Source organism: Lissotriton helveticus, chromosome 3_2 (assembly GCF_964261635.1).
Source record: "Lissotriton helveticus chromosome 3_2, aLisHel1.1, whole genome shotgun sequence".
NCBI classification, from domain to species: domain Eukaryota; kingdom Metazoa; phylum Chordata; class Amphibia; order Caudata; family Salamandridae; genus Lissotriton; species Lissotriton helveticus.
In genome coordinates, this window is record NC_136062.1 from 266041322 (window position 1) to 266062750 (window position 21429).

Sequence of the window (21429 nt, forward strand, 5' to 3'; positions counted from 1 at the left end):
TGTACATAGTGGGTTTTTAGACTGGTATTGTATTGTGTTACTAGTTATAGGCCTTTTCATACCAGATTTCTTTCCCTATGTATAACTAGTATAGTTTTGTCAATAGGGGTCCCATACTTTCCAAACCATTTATTCTCATAGCCTGTTCTATGAGGGGATATTATGATTTATCTATAGACAACCAAAAAAAATAAAGCTATATTTTTTCAAAATAATAAATCCTACAAAGAAATATATATTTGTGTAGTCGTTGACAGTTATGTACATAGTGGGTTTTTAGACTGTTATTGTAGTGTGTTACTAGTTATAGGCCTTTTCATACCAGATTTCTTTCCCTATGTATAACTAGTATAGTTTTGTCACTAGGGGTCCCCTACTTTCCAAACCATTTATTCTCATAGCCTGTTCTATGAGGGGATATTATGATTTATCTATAGACAACCAAAAAAAAAGCTATATTTTTTCAAAATAATAAATCCTATAAAGAAATATATATTTGTGTAGTCGTTGACAGTTATGTACATAGTGGGGTTTTAGACTGTTATTGTATTGTGTTACTAGTTATAGGCCTTTTCATACCAGATTTCTTTCCCTATGTATAACTAGTATAGTTTTGTCAATAGGGGTCCCCTACTTTCCAAACCATTTTTTCTCATAGCCTGTTCTATGAGGGGATATTAGGATTTATCTTTAGACAACCAAAACAAAAGCTATATTTTTTCAAAATAATAAATCCTATAAAGAAATATATATTTGTGTAGTCATTGACAGTTATGTACATAGTGGGTTTTTAGACTGTTATTGTATTGTGTTACTAGTTATAGGCCTTTTCATACCAGATTTCTTTCCCTATGTATAACTAGTATAGTTTTGTCTATAGGGGTCCCCTACTTTCCAAACCATTTATTCTCATAGCCTGTTCTATGAGGGGATATTATGATTTATCTATAGACAACCAAAAAAAAGCTATATTTTTTCAAAATAATAAATCCTATAAAGAAATATATATTTGTGTAGTCGTTGACAGTTATGTACATAGTGGGTTTTTAGACTGTTATTGTATTGTGTTACTAGTTATAGGCCTTTTCATACCAGATTTCTTTCCCTATGTATAACTAGTATAGTTTTGTCAATAGGGGTCCCCTACTTTCCAAACCATTTATTCTCATAGCCTGTTCTATGAGGGGATATTATGATTTATCTATAGACAACAAAAAAAAATGCTTTATTTTTTCAAAATAATAAATCCTATAAAGAAATATATATTTGTGTAGTCGTTGACAGTTATGTACATAGTGGGTTTTTAGACTGTTATTGTATTGTGTTACTAGTTATAGGCCTTTTCATACCAGATTTCTTTCCCTATGTATAACTAGTATAGTTTTGTCAATAGGGGTCCCCTACTTTCCAAACCGTTTATTCTCATAGCCTGTTCTATGAGGGGATATTATGATTTATCTATAAACAACCAAAAAAAAAGCTATCTTTTTTCAAAATAATAAATGCTATAAAGAAATATATATTTGTGTAGTCGTTGACAGTTATGTACATAGTGGGTTTTTAGACTGTTATTGTATTGTGTTACTAGTTATAGGCCTTTTCATACCAGATTTATTTCCCTATGTATAACTAGTATAGTTTTGTCAATAGGGGTCCCCTACTTTCCAAACCATTTATTCTCATAGCCTGTTCTATGAGGGGATATTATGATTTATCTATAGACAACCAAAAAAAAAGCTATATTTTTTCAAAATAATAAATCCTATAAAGAAATATATATTTGTGTAGTCGTTGACAGTTATGTACATAGTGGGGTTTTAGACTGTTATTGTATTGTGTTACTAGTTATAGGCCTTTTCATACCAGATTTCTTTCCCTATGTATAACTAGTATAGTTTTGTCTATAGGGGTCCCCTACTTTCCAAACCATTTATTCTCATAGCCTGTTCTATGAGGGGATATTATGATTTATCTATAGACAACCAAAAAAAAGCTATATTTTTTCAAAATAATAAATCCTATAAAGAAATATATATTTGTGTAGTCGTTGACAGTTATGTACATAGTGGGTTTTTAGACTGTTATTGTATTGTGTTACTAGTTATAGGCCTTTTCATACCAGATTTCTTTCCCTATGTATAACTAGTATAGTTTTGTCAATAGGGGTCCCCTACTTTCCAAACCATTTATTCTCATAGCCTGTTCTATGAGGGGATATTATGATTTATCTATAGACAACAAAAAAAAATGCTTTATTTTTTCAAAATAATAAATCCTATAAAGAAATATATATTTGTGTAGTCGTTGACAGTTATGTACATAGTGGGTTTTTAGACTGTTATTGTATTGTGTTACTAGTTATAGGCCTTTTCATACCAGATTTCTTTCCCTATGTATAACTAGTATAGTTTTGTCAATAGGGGTCCCCTACTTTCCAAACCGTTTATTCTCATAGCCTGTTCTATGAGGGGATATTATGATTTATCTATAAACAACCAAAAAAAAAGCTATCTTTTTTCAAAATAATAAATGCTATAAAGAAATATATATTTGTGTAGTCGTTGACAGTTATGTACATAGTGGGTTTTTAGACTGTTATTTTATTGTGTTACTAGTTATAGGCCTTTTCATACCAGATTTATTTCCCTATGTATAACTAGTATAGTTTTGTCAATAGGGGTCCCCTACTTTCCAAACCATTTATTCTCATAGCCTGTTCTATGAGGGGATATTATGATTTATCTATAGACAACCAAAAAAAAAGCTATATTTTTTCAAAATAATAAATCCCATAAAGAAATATATATTTGTGTAGTCGTTGACAGTTACGTACATAGTGGGTTTTTAGACTGTTATTGTATTGTGTTACTAGTTATAGGCCTTTTCATACCAGATTTATTTCCCTATGTATAACTAGTATAGTTTTGTCAATAGGGGTCCCCTACTTTCCAAACCATTTATTCTCATAGCCTGTTCTATGAGGGGATATTATGATTTATCTATAGACAACCAAAAAAAAAAGCTATATTTTTTCAAAATAATAAATCCTACAAAGAAATATATATTTGTGTAGTCGTTGACAGTTATGTACATAGTGGGTTTTTAGACTGTTATTGTAGTGTGTTACTAGTTATAGGCCTTTTCATACCAGATTTCTTTCCCTATGTATAACTAGTATAGTTTTGTCACTAGGGGTCCCCTACTTTCCAAAACATTTATTCTCATAGCCTGTTCTATGAGGGGATATTATGATTTATCTATAGACAACCAAAATAAAAGCTATATTTTTTCAAAATAATAAATCCTATAAAGAAATATATATTTGTGTAGTCGTTGAAAGTTATGTACATAGTGGGTTTTTAGACTGTTATTGTATTGTGTTACTAGTTATAGGCCTTTTCATACCAGATTTCTTTCCCTATGTATAACTAGTATAGTTTTGTCAATAGGGGTCCCCTACTTTCCAAACCATTTATTCTCATAGCCTGTTCTATGAGGGGATATTATGATTTATCTATAGACAACCAAAAAACAAAGCTATATTTTTTCAAAATAATAAATCCTATAAAGAAATATATATTTGTGTAGTCGTTGACAGTTATGTACATAGTGGGTTTTTAGACTGTTATTGTATTGTGTTACTAGTTATAGGCCTTTTCATACCAGATTTCTTTCCCTATGTATAACTAGTATAGTTTTGTCAATAGGGGTCACCTACTTTCCAAACCTTTTATTCTCATAGCCTGTTCTATGAGGGGATATTATGATTTATCTATAGACAACCAAAAAAAAGCTATATTTTTTCAAAATAATAAATCCTATAAAGAAATATATATTCGTGTAGTCGTTGACAGTTATGTACATAGTGGGTTTTTAGACTGTTATTGTATTGTGTTACTAGGTATAGGCCTTTTCATACCAGATTTCTTTCCCTATGTATAACTAGTATAGTTTTGTCAATAGGGGTCCCCTACTTTCCAAACCATTTATTCTCATAGCCTGTTCTATGAGGGGATATTATGATTTATCTATAGACAACCAAAAAAAACAAAGCTATATTTTTTCAAAATAATAAATCCTATAAAGAAATATATATTTGTGTAGTCGTTGACAGTTATGTACATAGTGGGTTTTTAGACTGTTATTGTATTGTGTTACTAGTTATAGGCCTTTTCATACCAGATTTCTTTCCCTATGTATAACTAGTATAGTTTTGTCAATAGGGGTCCCCTACTTTCCAAACCATTTATTCTCATAGCCTGTTCTATGAGGGGATATTATGATTTATCTATAGACAACCAAAAAAAAACAGCTATATTCTTTCAAAATAATAAATCCTATAAAGAAATATATATTTGTGTAGTCGTTGACAGTTATGTACATAGTGGGTTTTTAGACTGTTATTGTATTGTGTTACTAGTTATAGGCCTTTTCATCCCAGATTTCTTTCCCTATGTATAACTAGTATAGTTTTGTCAATAGGGGTCCCCTACTTTCCAAACCATTTATTCTCATAGCCTGTTCTATGAGGGGATATTATGATTTATCTATAGACACCCAAAAAAAAACAGCTATATTTTTTTCAAAATAATAAATCCTATAAAGAAATATATATTTGTGTAGTCGTTGACAGTTATGTACATAGTGGGTTTTTAGACTGTTATTGTATTGTGTTACTAGTTATAGGCCTTTTCATACCAGATTTCTTTCCCTATGTATAACTAGTATAGTTTTGTCAATAGGGGTCCTCTACTTTCCAAACCATTCATTCTCATTGCCTGTTCTATGAGGGGATATTATGATTTATCTATAGACAACCAAAAAAAAGCTATATGTTTTCAAAATAATAAATCCTATAAAGAAATATGTATTTGTGTAGTCGTTGACAGTTATGTACATAGTGGGTTTTTAGACTGTTATTGTATTGTGTTACTAGTTATAGGCCTTTTCATACCAGATTTCTTTCCCTATGTATAACTAGTATAGTTTTGTCAATAGGGGTCCCCTACTTTCCAAACCATTTATTCTCATAGCCTGTTCTATGAGGGGATATTATGATTTATCTATAAACAACCAAAAAAAAGCTATCTTTTTTCAAAATATTAAATGCTATAAAGAAATATATATTTGTGTAGTCGTTGACAGTTATGTACATAGTGGGTTTTTAGACTGTTATTGTATTGTGTTACTAGTTATAGGCCTTTTCATACCAGATTTCTTTCCCTATGTATAACTAGTATAGTTTTGTCAATAGGGGTCCCCTACTTTCCCAACCATTTATTCTCATAGCCTGTTCTATGAGGGGATATTATGATTTATCTATAGACAACCAAAACAAAAGTTATATTTTTTCAAAATAATAAATAATATAAAGAAATATATATTTGTGTAGTCGTTGACAGTTACGTACATAGTGGGTTTTTAGACTGTTATTGTATTGTGTTACTAGTTATAGGCCTTTTCATACCAGATTTATTTCCCTATGTATAACTAGTATAGTTTTGTCAATAGGGGTCCCCTACTTTCCAAACCATTTATTCTCATAGCCTGTTCTATGAGGGGATATTATGATTTATCTATAGACAACCCAAAAAAAAAAAAGCTATATTTTTTCAAAATAATAAATCCTACAAAGAAATATATATTTGTGTAGTCGTTGACAGTTATGTACATAGTGGGTTTTTAGACTGTTATTGTAGTGTGTTACTAGTTATAGGCCTTTTCATACCAGATTTCTTTCCCTATGTATAACTAGTATAGTTTTGTCACTAGGGGTCCCCTACTTTCCAAACCATTTATTCTCATAGCCTGTTCTATGAGGGGATATTATGATTTATCTATAGATAACCAAAAAAAAAGCTATATTTTTTCAAAATAATAAATCCTATAAAGAAATATATATTTGTGTAGTCGTTGACAGTTATGTACATAGTGGGTTTTTAGACTGTTATTGTATTGTGTTACTAGTTATAGGCCTTTTCATACCAGATTTCTTTCCCTATGTATAACTAGTATAGTTTTCTCTATAGGGGTCCCCTACTTTCCAAACCATTTATTCTCATAGCCTGTTCTATGAGGGGATATTATGATTTATCTATAGACAACCAAAAAAAAGCTATATTTTTTCAAAATAATAAATCCTATAAAGAAATATATATTTGTGTAGTCGTTGACAGTTATGTACATAGTGGGTTTTTAGACTGTTATTGTATTGTGTTACTAGTTATAGGCCTTTTCATACCAGATTTCTTTCCCTATGTATAACTAGTATAGTTTTGTCAATAGGGGTCCCCTACTTTCCAAACCATTTATTCTCATAGCCTGTTCTATGAGGGGATATTATGATTTATCTATAGACAACCAAAAAAAACAAAGCTATATTTTTTCAAAATAATAAATCCTATAAAGAAATATATATTTGTGTAGTCGTTGACAGTTATGTACATAGTGGGTTTTTAGACTGTTATTGTATTGTGTTACTAGTTATAGGACTTTTCATACCAGATTTCTTTCCCTATGTATAACTAGTATAGTTTTGTCACTAGGGGTCCCCTACTTTCCAAACCATTTATTCTCATAGCCTGTTCTATGAGGGGATATTATGATTTATCTATAGACAACCAAAAAAAAGCTATATTTTTTCAAAATAATAAATCCTATAAAGAAATATATATTTGTGTAGTCGTTGACAGTTATGTACATAGTGGGTTTTTAGACTGTTATTGTATTGTGTTACTAGTTATAGGCCTTTTCATACCAGATTTCTTTCCCTATGTATAACTAGTATAGTTTTGTCAATAGGGGTCCCCTACTTTCCAAACCATTTATTCTCATAACCTGTTCTATGAGGGGATATTATGATTTATCTATAGACAACCAAAAAAAACAAAGCTATATTTTTTCAAAATAATAAATCCTATAAAGAAATATATATTTGTGTAGTCGTTGACAGTTATGTACATAGTGGGTTTTTAGACTGTTATTGTATTGTGTTACTAGTTATAGGCCTTTTCATACCAGATTTCTTTCCCTATGTATAACTAGTATAGTTTTGTCACTAGGGGTCCCCTACTTTCCAAACCATTTATTCTCATAGCCTGTTCTATGAGGGGATATTATGATTTATCTATAGACAACCAAAAAAAAGCTATATTTTTTCAAAATAATAAATCCTATAAAGAAATATATATTTGTGTAGTCGTTGACAGTTATGTACATAGTGGGTTTTTAGACTGTTATTGTATTGTGTTACTAGTTATAGGCCTTTTCATACCAGATTTCTTTCCCTATGTATAACTAGTATAGTTTTGTCAATAGGGGTCCCCTACTTTCCAAACCATTTATTCTCATAGCCTGTTCTATGAGGGTATATTATGATTTATCTATAGACAACCAAAAAAAAGCTATATTTTTTCAAAATAATAAATCCTATAAAGAAATATATATTTGTGTAGTCGTTGACAGTTATGTACATAGTGGGTTTTTAGACTGTTATTGTATTGTGTTACTAGTTATAGGCCTTTTCATACCAGATTTCTTTCCCTATGTATAACTAGTATAGTTTTGTCACTAGGGGTCCCCTACTTTCCAAACCATTTATTCTCATAGCGTGTCCTATGAGGGGATATTATGATTTATCTATAGACAACCAAAAAAAAAGCTATATTTTTTCAAAATAATAAATCCTATAAAGAAATATATATTTGTGTAGTCGTTGACAGTTATGTACATAGTGGGTTTTTAGACTGTTATTGTATTGTGTTACTAGTTATAGGCCTTTTCATACCAGATTTCTTTCCCTATGTATAACTAGTATAGTTTTGTCAATAGGGGTCCCCTAATTTCCAAACCATTTATTCTCATAGCCTGTACTATGAGGGGATATTATGATTTATCTATAGACAACCAAAAAAAAAGCTATCTTTTTTCAAAATAATAAATCCTATAAAGAAATATATATTTGTGTAGTCGTTGACAGTTATGTACATAGTGGGTTTTTAGACTGTTATTGTATTGTGTTACTAGTTATAGGCCTTTTCATACCAGATTTCTTTCCCTATGTATAACTAGTATAGTTTTCTCAATAGGGGTCCCCTACTTTCCAAACCATTCATTCTCATAGCCTGTTCTATGAGGGGATATTATGATTTATCTATAGACAACCAAAAAAAAGCTATATTTTTTCAAAATAATAAATCCTATAAAGAAATATATATTTGTGTAGTCGTTGACAGTTATGTACATAGTGGGTTTTTAGACTGTTATTGTATTGTATTACTAGTTATAGGCCTTTTCATACCAGATTTCTTTCCCTATGTATAACTAGTATAGTTTTGTCAATAGGGGTCCCCTACTTTCCAAACCATTTATTCTCATAGCCTGTTCTATGAGGGGATATTATGATTTATCTATAGACAACCAAAAAAAAGCTATATTTTTTCAAAATAATAAATCCTATAAAGAAATATATATTTGTGTAGTCATTGACAGTCATGTACATAGTGGGTTTTTAGACTGTTATTGTATTGTGTTACTAGTTATAGGCCTTTTCATACCAGATTTCTTTCCCTATGTATAACTAGTATAGTTTTGTCAATAGGGGTCCCCTACTTTCCAAACCATTTATTCTCATAGCCTGTTCTATGAGGGGATATTATGATTTATCTATAGACAACCAAAAAAAACAAAGCTATATTTTTTCAAAATAATAAATCCTATAAAGAAATATATATTTGTGTAGTCGTTGACAGTTATGTACATAGTGGGTTTTTAGACTGTTATTGTATTGTGTTACTAGTTATAGGCCTTTTCATACCAGATTTCTTTCCCTATGTATAACTAGTATAGTTTTGTCAATAGGGGTCCCCTACTTTCCAAACCATTTATTCTCATAGCCTGTTCTATGAGGGGATATTATGATTTATCTATAAACATCCCAAAAAAAAGCTATCTTTTTTCAAAATAATAAATGCTATAAAGAAATATATATTTGTGTAGTCGTTGACAGTTATGTACATAGTGGGTTTTTAGACTGTTATTGTAGTGTGTTACTAGTTATAGGCCTTTTCATACCAGATTTCTTTCCCTATGTATAACTAGTATAGTTTTGTCACTAGGGGTCCCCTACTTTCCAAACCATTTATTCTCATAGCCTGTTCTATGAGGGGATATTATGATTTATCTATAGATAACCAAAGAAAAAGCTATATTTTTTCAAAATAATAAATCCTATAAAGAAATATATATTTGTGTAGTCGTTGACAGTTATGTACATAGTGGGTTTTTAGACTGTTATTGTATTGTGTTACTAGTTATAGGCCTTTTCATACCAGATTTCTTTCCCTATGTATAACTAGTATAGTTTTGTCAATAGGGGTCCCCTACTTTCCAAACCATTTATTCTCATAGCCTGTTCTATGAGGGGATATTATGATTTATCTATAGACAACCAAAAAAAATAAAGCTATATTTTTTCAAAATAATAAATCCTACAAAGAAATATATATTTGTGTAGTCGTTGACAGTTATGTACATAGTGGGTTTTTAGACTGTTATTGTAGTGTGTTACTAGTTATAGGCCTTTTCATACCAGATTTCTTTCCCTATGTATAACTAGTATAGTTTTGTCACTAGGGGTCCCCTACTTTCCAAACCATTTATTCTCATAGCCTGTTCTATGAGGGGATATTATGATTTATCTATAGACAACCAAAAAAAAAGCTATATTTTTTCAAAATAATAAATCCTATAAAGAAATATATATTTGTGTAGTCGTTGACAGTTATGTACATAGTGGGGTTTTAGACTGTTATTGTATTGTGTTACTAGTTATAGGCCTTTTCATACCAGATTTCTTTCCCTATGTATAACTAGTATAGTTTTGTCAATAGGGGTCCCCTACTTTCCAAACCATTTTTTCTCATAGCCTGTTCTATGAGGGGATATTAGGATTTATCTTTAGACAACCAAAACAAAAGCTATATTTTTTCAAAATAATAAATCCTATAAAGAAATATATATTTGTGTAGTCATTGACAGTTATGTACATAGTGGGTTTTTAGACTGTTATTGTATTGTGTTACTAGTTATAGGCCTTTTCATACCAGATTTCTTTCCCTATGTATAACTAGTATAGTTTTGTCTATAGGGGTCCCCTACTTTCCAAACCATTTATTCTCATAGCCTGTTCTATGAGGGGATATTATGATTTATCTATAGACAACCAAAAAAAAGCTATATTTTTTCAAAATAATAAATCCTATAAAGAAATATATATTTGTGTAGTCGTTGACAGTTATGTACATAGTGGGTTTTTAGACTGTTATTGTATTGTGTTACTAGTTATAGGCCTTTTCATACCAGATTTCTTTCCCTATGTATAACTAGTATAGTTTTGTCAATAGGGGTCCCCTACTTTCCAAACCATTTATTCTCATAGCCTGTTCTATGAGGGGATATTATGATTTATCTATAGACAACAAAAAAAAATGCTTTATTTTTTCAAAATAATAAATCCTATAAAGAAATATATATTTGTGTAGTCGTTGACAGTTATGTACATAGTGGGTTTTTAGACTGTTATTGTATTGTGTTACTAGTTATAGGCCTTTTCATACCAGATTTCTTTCCCTATGTATAACTAGTATAGTTTTGTCAATAGGGGTCCCCTACTTTCCAAACCGTTTATTCTCATAGCCTGTTCTATGAGGGGATATTATGATTTATCTATAAACAACCAAAAAAAAAGCTATCTTTTTTCAAAATAATAAATGCTATAAAGAAATATATATTTGTGTAGTCGTTGACAGTTATGTACATAGTGGGTTTTTAGACTGTTATTGTATTGTGTTACTAGTTATAGGCCTTTTCATACCAGATTTATTTCCCTATGTATAACTAGTATAGTTTTGTCAATAGGGGTCCCCTACTTTCCAAACCATTTATTCTCATAGCCTGTTCTATGAGGGGATATTATGATTTATCTATAGACAACCAAAAAAAAAGCTATATTTTTTCAAAATAATAAATCCTATAAAGAAATATATATTTGTGTAGTCGTTGACAGTTATGTACATAGTGGGGTTTTAGACTGTTATTGTATTGTGTTACTAGTTATAGGCCTTTTCATACCAGATTTCTTTCCCTATGTATAACTAGTATAGTTTTGTCTATAGGGGTCCCCTACTTTCCAAACCATTTATTCTCATAGCCTGTTCTATGAGGGGATATTATGATTTATCTATAGACAACCAAAAAAAAGCTATATTTTTTCAAAATAATAAATCCTATAAAGAAATATATATTTGTGTAGTCGTTGACAGTTATGTACATAGTGGGTTTTTAGACTGTTATTGTATTGTGTTACTAGTTATAGGCCTTTTCATACCAGATTTCTTTCCCTATGTATAACTAGTATAGTTTTGTCAATAGGGGTCCCCTACTTTCCAAACCATTTATTCTCATAGCCTGTTCTATGAGGGGATATTATGATTTATCTATAGACAACAAAAAAAAATGCTTTATTTTTTCAAAATAATAAATCCTATAAAGAAATATATATTTGTGTAGTCGTTGACAGTTATGTACATAGTGGGTTTTTAGACTGTTATTGTATTGTGTTACTAGTTATAGGCCTTTTCATACCAGATTTCTTTCCCTATGTATAACTAGTATAGTTTTGTCAATAGGGGTCCCCTACTTTCCAAACCGTTTATTCTCATAGCCTGTTCTATGAGGGGATATTATGATTTATCTATAAACAACCAAAAAAAAAGCTATCTTTTTTCAAAATAATAAATGCTATAAAGAAATATATATTTGTGTAGTCGTTGACAGTTATGTACATAGTGGGTTTTTAGACTGTTATTTTATTGTGTTACTAGTTATAGGCCTTTTCATACCAGATTTATTTCCCTATGTATAACTAGTATAGTTTTGTCAATAGGGGTCCCCTACTTTCCAAACCATTTATTCTCATAGCCTGTTCTATGAGGGGATATTATGATTTATCTATAGACAACCAAAAAAAAAGCTATATTTTTTCAAAATAATAAATCCCATAAAGAAATATATATTTGTGTAGTCGTTGACAGTTACGTACATAGTGGGTTTTTAGACTGTTATTGTATTGTGTTACTAGTTATAGGCCTTTTCATACCAGATTTATTTCCCTATGTATAACTAGTATAGTTTTGTCAATAGGGGTCCCCTACTTTCCAAACCATTTATTCTCATAGCCTGTTCTATGAGGGGATATTATGATTTATCTATAGACAACCAAAAAAAAAAGCTATATTTTTTCAAAATAATAAATCCTACAAAGAAATATATATTTGTGTAGTCGTTGACAGTTATGTACATAGTGGGTTTTTAGACTGTTATTGTAGTGTGTTACTAGTTATAGGCCTTTTCATACCAGATTTCTTTCCCTATGTATAACTAGTATAGTTTTGTCACTAGGGGTCCCCTACTTTCCAAAACATTTATTCTCATAGCCTGTTCTATGAGGGGATATTATGATTTATCTATAGACAACCAAAATAAAAGCTATATTTTTTCAAAATAATAAATCCTATAAAGAAATATATATTTGTGTAGTCGTTGAAAGTTATGTACATAGTGGGTTTTTAGACTGTTATTGTATTGTGTTACTAGTTATAGGCCTTTTCATACCAGATTTCTTTCCCTATGTATAACTAGTATAGTTTTGTCAATAGGGGTCCCCTACTTTCCAAACCATTTATTCTCATAGCCTGTTCTATGAGGGGATATTATGATTTATCTATAGACAACCAAAAAACAAAGCTATATTTTTTCAAAATAATAAATCCTATAAAGAAATATATATTTGTGTAGTCGTTGACAGTTATGTACATAGTGGGTTTTTAGACTGTTATTGTATTGTGTTACTAGTTATAGGCCTTTTCATACCAGATTTCTTTCCCTATGTATAACTAGTATAGTTTTGTCAATAGGGGTCACCTACTTTCCAAACCTTTTATTCTCATAGCCTGTTCTATGAGGGGATATTATGATTTATCTATAGACAACCAAAAAAAAGCTATATTTTTTCAAAATAATAAATCCTATAAAGAAATATATATTCGTGTAGTCGTTGACAGTTATGTACATAGTGGGTTTTTAGACTGTTATTGTATTGTGTTACTAGGTATAGGCCTTTTCATACCAGATTTCTTTCCCTATGTATAACTAGTATAGTTTTGTCAATAGGGGTCCCCTACTTTCCAAACCATTTATTCTCATAGCCTGTTCTATGAGGGGATATTATGATTTATCTATAGACAACCAAAAAAAACAAAGCTATATTTTTTCAAAATAATAAATCCTATAAAGAAATATATATTTGTGTAGTCGTTGACAGTTATGTACATAGTGGGTTTTTAGACTGTTATTGTATTGTGTTACTAGTTATAGGCCTTTTCATACCAGATTTCTTTCCCTATGTATAACTAGTATAGTTTTGTCAATAGGGGTCCCCTACTTTCCAAACCATTTATTCTCATAGCCTGTTCTATGAGGGGATATTATGATTTATCTATAGACAACCAAAAAAAAACAGCTATATTCTTTCAAAATAATAAATCCTATAAAGAAATATATATTTGTGTAGTCGTTGACAGTTATGTACATAGTGGGTTTTTAGACTGTTATTGTATTGTGTTACTAGTTATAGGCCTTTTCATCCCAGATTTCTTTCCCTATGTATAACTAGTATAGTTTTGTCAATAGGGGTCCCCTACTTTCCAAACCATTTATTCTCATAGCCTGTTCTATGAGGGGATATTATGATTTATCTATAGACACCCAAAAAAAAACAGCTATATTTTTTTCAAAATAATAAATCCTATAAAGAAATATATATTTGTGTAGTCGTTGACAGTTATGTACATAGTGGGTTTTTAGACTGTTATTGTATTGTGTTACTAGTTATAGGCCTTTTCATACCAGATTTCTTTCCCTATGTATAACTAGTATAGTTTTGTCAATAGGGGTCCTCTACTTTCCAAACCATTCATTCTCATTGCCTGTTCTATGAGGGGATATTATGATTTATCTATAGACAACCAAAAAAAAGCTATATGTTTTCAAAATAATAAATCCTATAAAGAAATATGTATTTGTGTAGTCGTTGACAGTTATGTACATAGTGGGTTTTTAGACTGTTATTGTATTGTGTTACTAGTTATAGGCCTTTTCATACCAGATTTCTTTCCCTATGTATAACTAGTATAGTTTTGTCAATAGGGGTCCCCTACTTTCCAAACCATTTATTCTCATAGCCTGTTCTATGAGGGGATATTATGATTTATCTATAAACAACCAAAAAAAAGCTATCTTTTTTCAAAATATTAAATGCTATAAAGAAATATATATTTGTGTAGTCGTTGACAGTTATGTACATAGTGGGTTTTTAGACTGTTATTGTATTGTGTTACTAGTTATAGGCCTTTTCATACCAGATTTCTTTCCCTATGTATAACTAGTATAGTTTTGTCAATAGGGGTCCCCTACTTTCCCAACCATTTATTCTCATAGCCTGTTCTATGAGGGGATATTATGATTTATCTATAGACAACCAAAACAAAAGTTATATTTTTTCAAAATAATAAATAATATAAAGAAATATATATTTGTGTAGTCGTTGACAGTTACGTACATAGTGGGTTTTTAGACTGTTATTGTATTGTGTTACTAGTTATAGGCCTTTTCATACCAGATTTATTTCCCTATGTATAACTAGTATAGTTTTGTCAATAGGGGTCCCCTACTTTCCAAACCATTTATTCTCATAGCCTGTTCTATGAGGGGATATTATGATTTATCTATAGACAACCCAAAAAAAAAAAAGCTATATTTTTTCAAAATAATAAATCCTACAAAGAAATATATATTTGTGTAGTCGTTGACAGTTATGTACATAGTGGGTTTTTAGACTGTTATTGTAGTGTGTTACTAGTTATAGGCCTTTTCATACCAGATTTCTTTCCCTATGTATAACTAGTATAGTTTTGTCACTAGGGGTCCCCTACTTTCCAAACCATTTATTCTCATAGCCTGTTCTATGAGGGGATATTATGATTTATCTATAGATAACCAAAAAAAAAGCTATATTTTTTCAAAATAATAAATCCTATAAAGAAATATATATTTGTGTAGTCGTTGACAGTTATGTACATAGTGGGTTTTTAGACTGTTATTGTATTGTGTTACTAGTTATAGGCCTTTTCATACCAGATTTCTTTCCCTATGTATAACTAGTATAGTTTTCTCTATAGGGGTCCCCTACTTTCCAAACCATTTATTCTCATAGCCTGTTCTATGAGGGGATATTATGATTTATCTATAGACAACCAAAAAAAAGCTATATTTTTTCAAAATAATAAATCCTATAAAGAAATATATATTTGTGTAGTCGTTGACAGTTATGTACATAGTGGGTTTTTAGACTGTTATTGTATTGTGTTACTAGTTATAGGCCTTTTCATACCAGATTTCTTTCCCTATGTATAACTAGTATAGTTTTGTCAATAGGGGTCCCCTACTTTCCAAACCATTTATTCTCATAGCCTGTTCTATGAGGGGATATTATGATTTATCTATAGACAACCAAAAAAAACAAAGCTATATTTTTTCAAAATAATAAATCCTATAAAGAAATATATATTTGTGTAGTCGTTGACAGTTATGTACATAGTGGGTTTTTAGACTGTTATTGTATTGTGTTACTAGTTATAGGACTTTTCATACCAGATTTCTTTCCCTATGTATAACTAGTATAGTTTTGTCACTAGGGGTCCCCTACTTTCCAAACCATTTATTCTCATAGCCTGTTCTATGAGGGGATATTATGATTTATCTATAGACAACCAAAAAAAAGCTATATTTTTTCAAAATAATAAATCCTATAAAGAAATATATATTTGTGTAGTCGTTGACAGTTATGTACATAGTGGGTTTTTAGACTGTTATTGTATTGTGTTACTAGTTATAGGCCTTTTCATACCAGATTTCTTTCCCTATGTATAACTAGTATAGTTTTGTCAATAGGGGTCCCCTACTTTCCAAACCATTTATTCTCATAACCTGTTCTATGAGGGGATATTATGATTTATCTATAGACAACCAAAAAAAACAAAGCTATATTTTTTCAAAATAATAAATCCTATAAAGAAATATATATTTGTGTAGTCGTTGACAGTTATGTACATAGTGGGTTTTTAGACTGTTATTGTATTGTGTTACTAGTTATAGGCCTTTTCATACCAGATTTCTTTCCCTATGTATAACTAGTATAGTTTTGTCACTAGGGGTCCCCTACTTTCCAAACCATTTATTCTCATAGCCTGTTCTATGAGGGGATATTATGATTTATCTATAGACAACCAAAAAAAAGCTATATTTTTTCAAAATAATAAATCCTATAAAGAAATATATATTTGTGTAGTCGTTGACAGTTATGTACATAGTGGGTTTTTAGACTGTTATTGTATTGTGTTACTAGTTATAGGCCTTTTCATACCAGATTTCTTTCCCTATGTATAACTAGTATAGTTTTGTCAATAGGGGTCCCCTACTTTCCAAACCATTTATTCTCATAGCCTGTTCTATGAGGGTATATTATGATTTATCTATAGACAACCAAAAAAAAGCTATATTTTTTCAAAATAATAAATCCTATAAAGAAATATATATTTGTGTAGTCGTTGACAGTTATGTACATAGTGGGTTTTTAGACTGTTATTGTATTGTGTTACTAGTTATAGGCCTTTTCATACCAGATTTCTTTCCCTATGTATAACTAGTATAGTTTTGTCACTAGGGGTCCCCTACTTTCCAAACCATTTATTCTCATAGCGTGTCCTATGAGGGGATATTATGATTTATCTATAGACAACCAAAAAAAAAGCTATATTTTTTCAAAATAATAAATCCTATAAAGAAATATATATTTGTGTAGTCGTTGACAGTTATGTACATAGTGGGTTTTTAGACTGTTATTGTATTGTGTTACTAGTTATAGGCCTTTTCATACCAGATTTCTTTCCCTATGTATAACTAGTATAGTTTTGTCAATAGGGGTCCCCTAATTTCCAAACCATTTATTCTCATAGCCTGTACTATGAGGGGATATTATGATTTATCTATAGACAACCAAAAAAAAAGCTATCTTTTTTCAAAATAATAAATCCTATAAAGAAATATATATTTGTGTAGTCGTTGACAGTTATGTACATAGTGGGTTTTTAGACTGTTATTGTATTGTGTTACTAGTTATAGGCCTTTTCATACCAGATTTCTTTCCCTATGTATAACTAGTATAGTTTTCTCAATAGGGGTCCCCTACTTTCCAAACCATTCATTCTCATAGCCTGTTCTATGAGGGGATATTATGATTTATCTATAGACAACCAAAAAAAAGCTATATTTTTTCAAAATAATAAATCCTATAAAGAAATATATATTTGTGTAGTCGTTGACAGTTATGTACATAGTGGGTTTTTAGACTGTTATTGTATTGTATTACTAGTTATAGGCCTTTTCATACCAGATTTCTTTCCCTATGTATAACTAGTATAGTTTTGTCAATAGGGGTCCCCTACTTTCCAAACCATTTATTCTCATAGCCTGTTCTATGAGGGGATATTATGATTTATCTATAGACAACCAAAAAAAAGCTATATTTTTTCAAAATAATAAATCCTATAAAGAAATATATATTTGTGTAGTCATTGACAGTCATGTACATAGTGGGTTTTTAGACTGTTATTGTATTGTGTTACTAGTTATAGGCCTTTTCATACCAGATTTCTTTCCCTATGTATAACTAGTATAGTTTTGTCAATAGGGGTCCCCTACTTTCCAAACCATTTATTCTCATAGCCTGTTCTATGAGGGGATATTATGATTTATCTATAGACAACCAAAAAAAACAAAGCTATATTTTTTCAAAATAATAAATCCTATAAAGAAATATATATTTGTGTAGTCGTTGACAGTTATGTACATAGTGGGTTTTTAGACTGTTATTGTATTGTGTTACTAGTTATAGGCCTTTTCATACCAGATTTCTTTCCCTATGTATAACTAGTATAGTTTTGTCAATAGGGGTCCCCTACTTTCCAAACCATTTATTCTCATAGCCTGTTCTATGAGGGGATATTATGATTTATCTATAAACATCCCAAAAAAAAGCTATCTTTTTTCAAAATAATAAATGCTATAAAGAAATATATATTTGTGTAGTCGTTGACAGTTATGTACATAGTGGGTTTTTAGACTGTTATTGTAGTGTGTTACTAGTTATAGGCCTTTTCATACCAGATTTCTTTCCCTATGTATAACTAGTATAGTTTTGTCACTAGGGGTCCCCTACTTTCCAAACCATTTATTCTCATAGCCTGTTCTATGAGGGGATATTATGATTTATCTATAGATAACCAAAGAAAAAGCTATATTTTTTCAAAATAATAAATCCTATAAAGAAATATATATTTGTGTAGTCGTTGACAGTTATGTACATAGTGGGTTTTTAGACTGTTATTGTATTGTGTTACTAGTTATAGGCCTTTTCATACCAGATTTCTTTCCCTATGTATAACTAGTATAGTTTTGTCAATAGGGGTCCCCTACTTTCCAAACCATTTATTCTCATAGCCTGTTCTATGAGGGGATATTATGATTTATCTATAGACAACCAAAAAACAAAGCTATGTTTTTTCAAAATAATAAATCCTATAAAGAAATATATATTTGTGTAGTCGTTGACAGTTATGTACATAGTGGGTTTTTAGACTGTTATTGTATTGTGTTACTAGTTATAGGCCTTTTCATACCAGATTTCTTTCCCTATGTATAACTAGTATAGTTTTGTCAATAGGGGTCACCTACTTTCCAAACCTTTTATTCTCATAGCCTGTTCTATGAGGGGATATTATGATTTATCTATAGACAACCAAAAAAAAGCTATATTTTTTCAAAATAATAAATCCTATAAAGAAATATATATTCGTGTAGTCGTTGACAGTTATGTACATAGTGGGTTTTTAGACTGTTATTGTATTGTGTTACTAGGTATAGGCCTTTTCATACCAGATTTCTTTCCCTATGTATAACTAGTATAGTTTTGTCAATAGGGGTCCCCTACTTTCCAAACCATTTATTCTCATAGCCTGTTCTATGAGGGGATATTATGATTTATCTATAGACAACCAAAAAAAACAAAGCTATATTTTTTCAAAATAATAAATCCTATAAAGAAATATATATTTGTGTAGTCGTTGACAGTTATGTACATAGTGGGTTTTTAGACTGTTATTGTATTGTGTTACTAGTTATAGGCCTTTTCATACCAGATTTCTTTCCCTATGTATAACTAGTATAGTTTTGTCAATAGGGGTCCCCTACTTTCCAAACCATTTATTCTCATAGCCTGTTCTATGAGGGGATATTATGATTTATCTATAGACAACCAAAAAAAAACAGCTATATTCTTTCAAAATAATAAATCCTATAAAGAAATATATATTTGTGTAGTCGTTGACAGTTATGTACATAGTGGGTTTTTAGACTGTTATTGTATTGTGTTACTAGTTATAGGCCTTTTCATCCCAGATTTCTTTCCCTATGTATAACTAGTATAGTTTTGTCAATAGGGGTCCCCTACTTTCCAAACCATTTATTCTCATAGCCTGTTCTATGAGGGGATATTATGATTTATCTATAGACACCCAAAAAAAAACAGCTATATTTTTTTCAAAATAATAAATCCTATAAAGAAATATATATTTGTGTAGTCGTTGACAGTTATGTACATAGTGGGTTTTTAGACTGTTATTGTATTGTGTTACTAGTTATAGGCCTTTTCATACCAGATTTCTTTCCCTATGTATAACTAGTATAGTTTTGTCAATAGGGGTCCTCTACTTTCCAAACCATTCATTCTCATTGCCTGTTCTATGAGGGGATATTATGATTTATCTATAGACAACCAAAAAAAAGCTATATGTTTTCAAAATAATAAATCCTATAAAGAAATATGTATTTGTGTAGTCGTTGACAGTTATGTACATAGTGGGTTTTTAGACTGTTATTGTATTGTGTTACTAGTTATAGGCCTTTTCATACCAGATTTCTTTCCCTATGTATAACTAGTATAGTTTTGTCAATAGGGGTCCCCTACTTTCCAAACCATTTATTCTCATAGCCTGTTCTATGAGGGGATATTATGATTTATCTATAAACAACCAAAAAAAAGCTATCTTTTTTCAAAATAATAAATGCTATAAAGAAATATATATTTGTGTAGTCGTTGACAGTTATGTACAAAGTGGGTTTTTAGACTGTTATTGTATTGTGTTACTAGTTATAGGCCTTTTCATACCAGATTTCTTTCCCTATGTATAACTAGTATAGTTTTGTCAATAGGGGTCCCCTACTTTCCCAACCATTTATTCTCATAGCCTGTTCTATGAGGGGATATTATGATTTATCTATAGACAACCAAAACAAAAGTTATATTTTTTCAAAATAATAAATAATATAAAGAAATATATATTTGTGTAGTCGTTGACAGTTACGTACATAGTGGGTTTTTAGACTGTTATTGTATTGTGTTACTAGTTATAGGCCTTTTCATACCAGATTTATTTCCCTATGTATAACTAGTATAGTTTTGTCAATAGGGGTCCCCTACTTTCCAAACCATTTATTCTCATAGCCTGTTCTATGAGGGGATATTATGATTTATCTATAGACAACCCAAAAAAAAAAAAGCTATATTTTTTCAAAATAATAAATCCTACAAAGAAATATATATTTGTGTAGTCGTTGACAGTTATGTACATAGTGGGTTTTTAGACTGTTATTGTAGTGTGTTACTAGTTATAGGCCTTTTCATACCAGATTTCTTTCCCTATGTATAACTAGTATAGTTTTGTCACTAGGGGTCCCCTACTTTCCAAACCATTTATTCTCATAGCCTGTTCTATGAGGGGATATTATGATTTATCTATAGATAACCAAAAAAAAAGCTATATTTTTTCAAAATAATAAATCCTATAAAGAAATATATATTTGTGTAGTCGTTGACAGTTATGTACATAGTGGGTTTTTAGACTGTTATTGTATTGTGTTACTAGTTATAGGCCTTTTCATACCAGATTTCTTTCCCTATGTATAACTAGTATAGTTTTCTCTATAGGGGTCCCCTACTTTCCAAACCATTTATTCTCATAGCCTGTTCTATGAGGGGATATTATGATTTATCTATAGACAACCAAAAAAAAGCTATATTTTTTCAAAATAATAAATCCTATAAAGAAATATATATTTGTGTAGTCGTTGACAGTTATGTACATAGTGGGTTTTTAGACTGTTATTGTATTGTGTTACTAGTTATAGGCCTTTTCA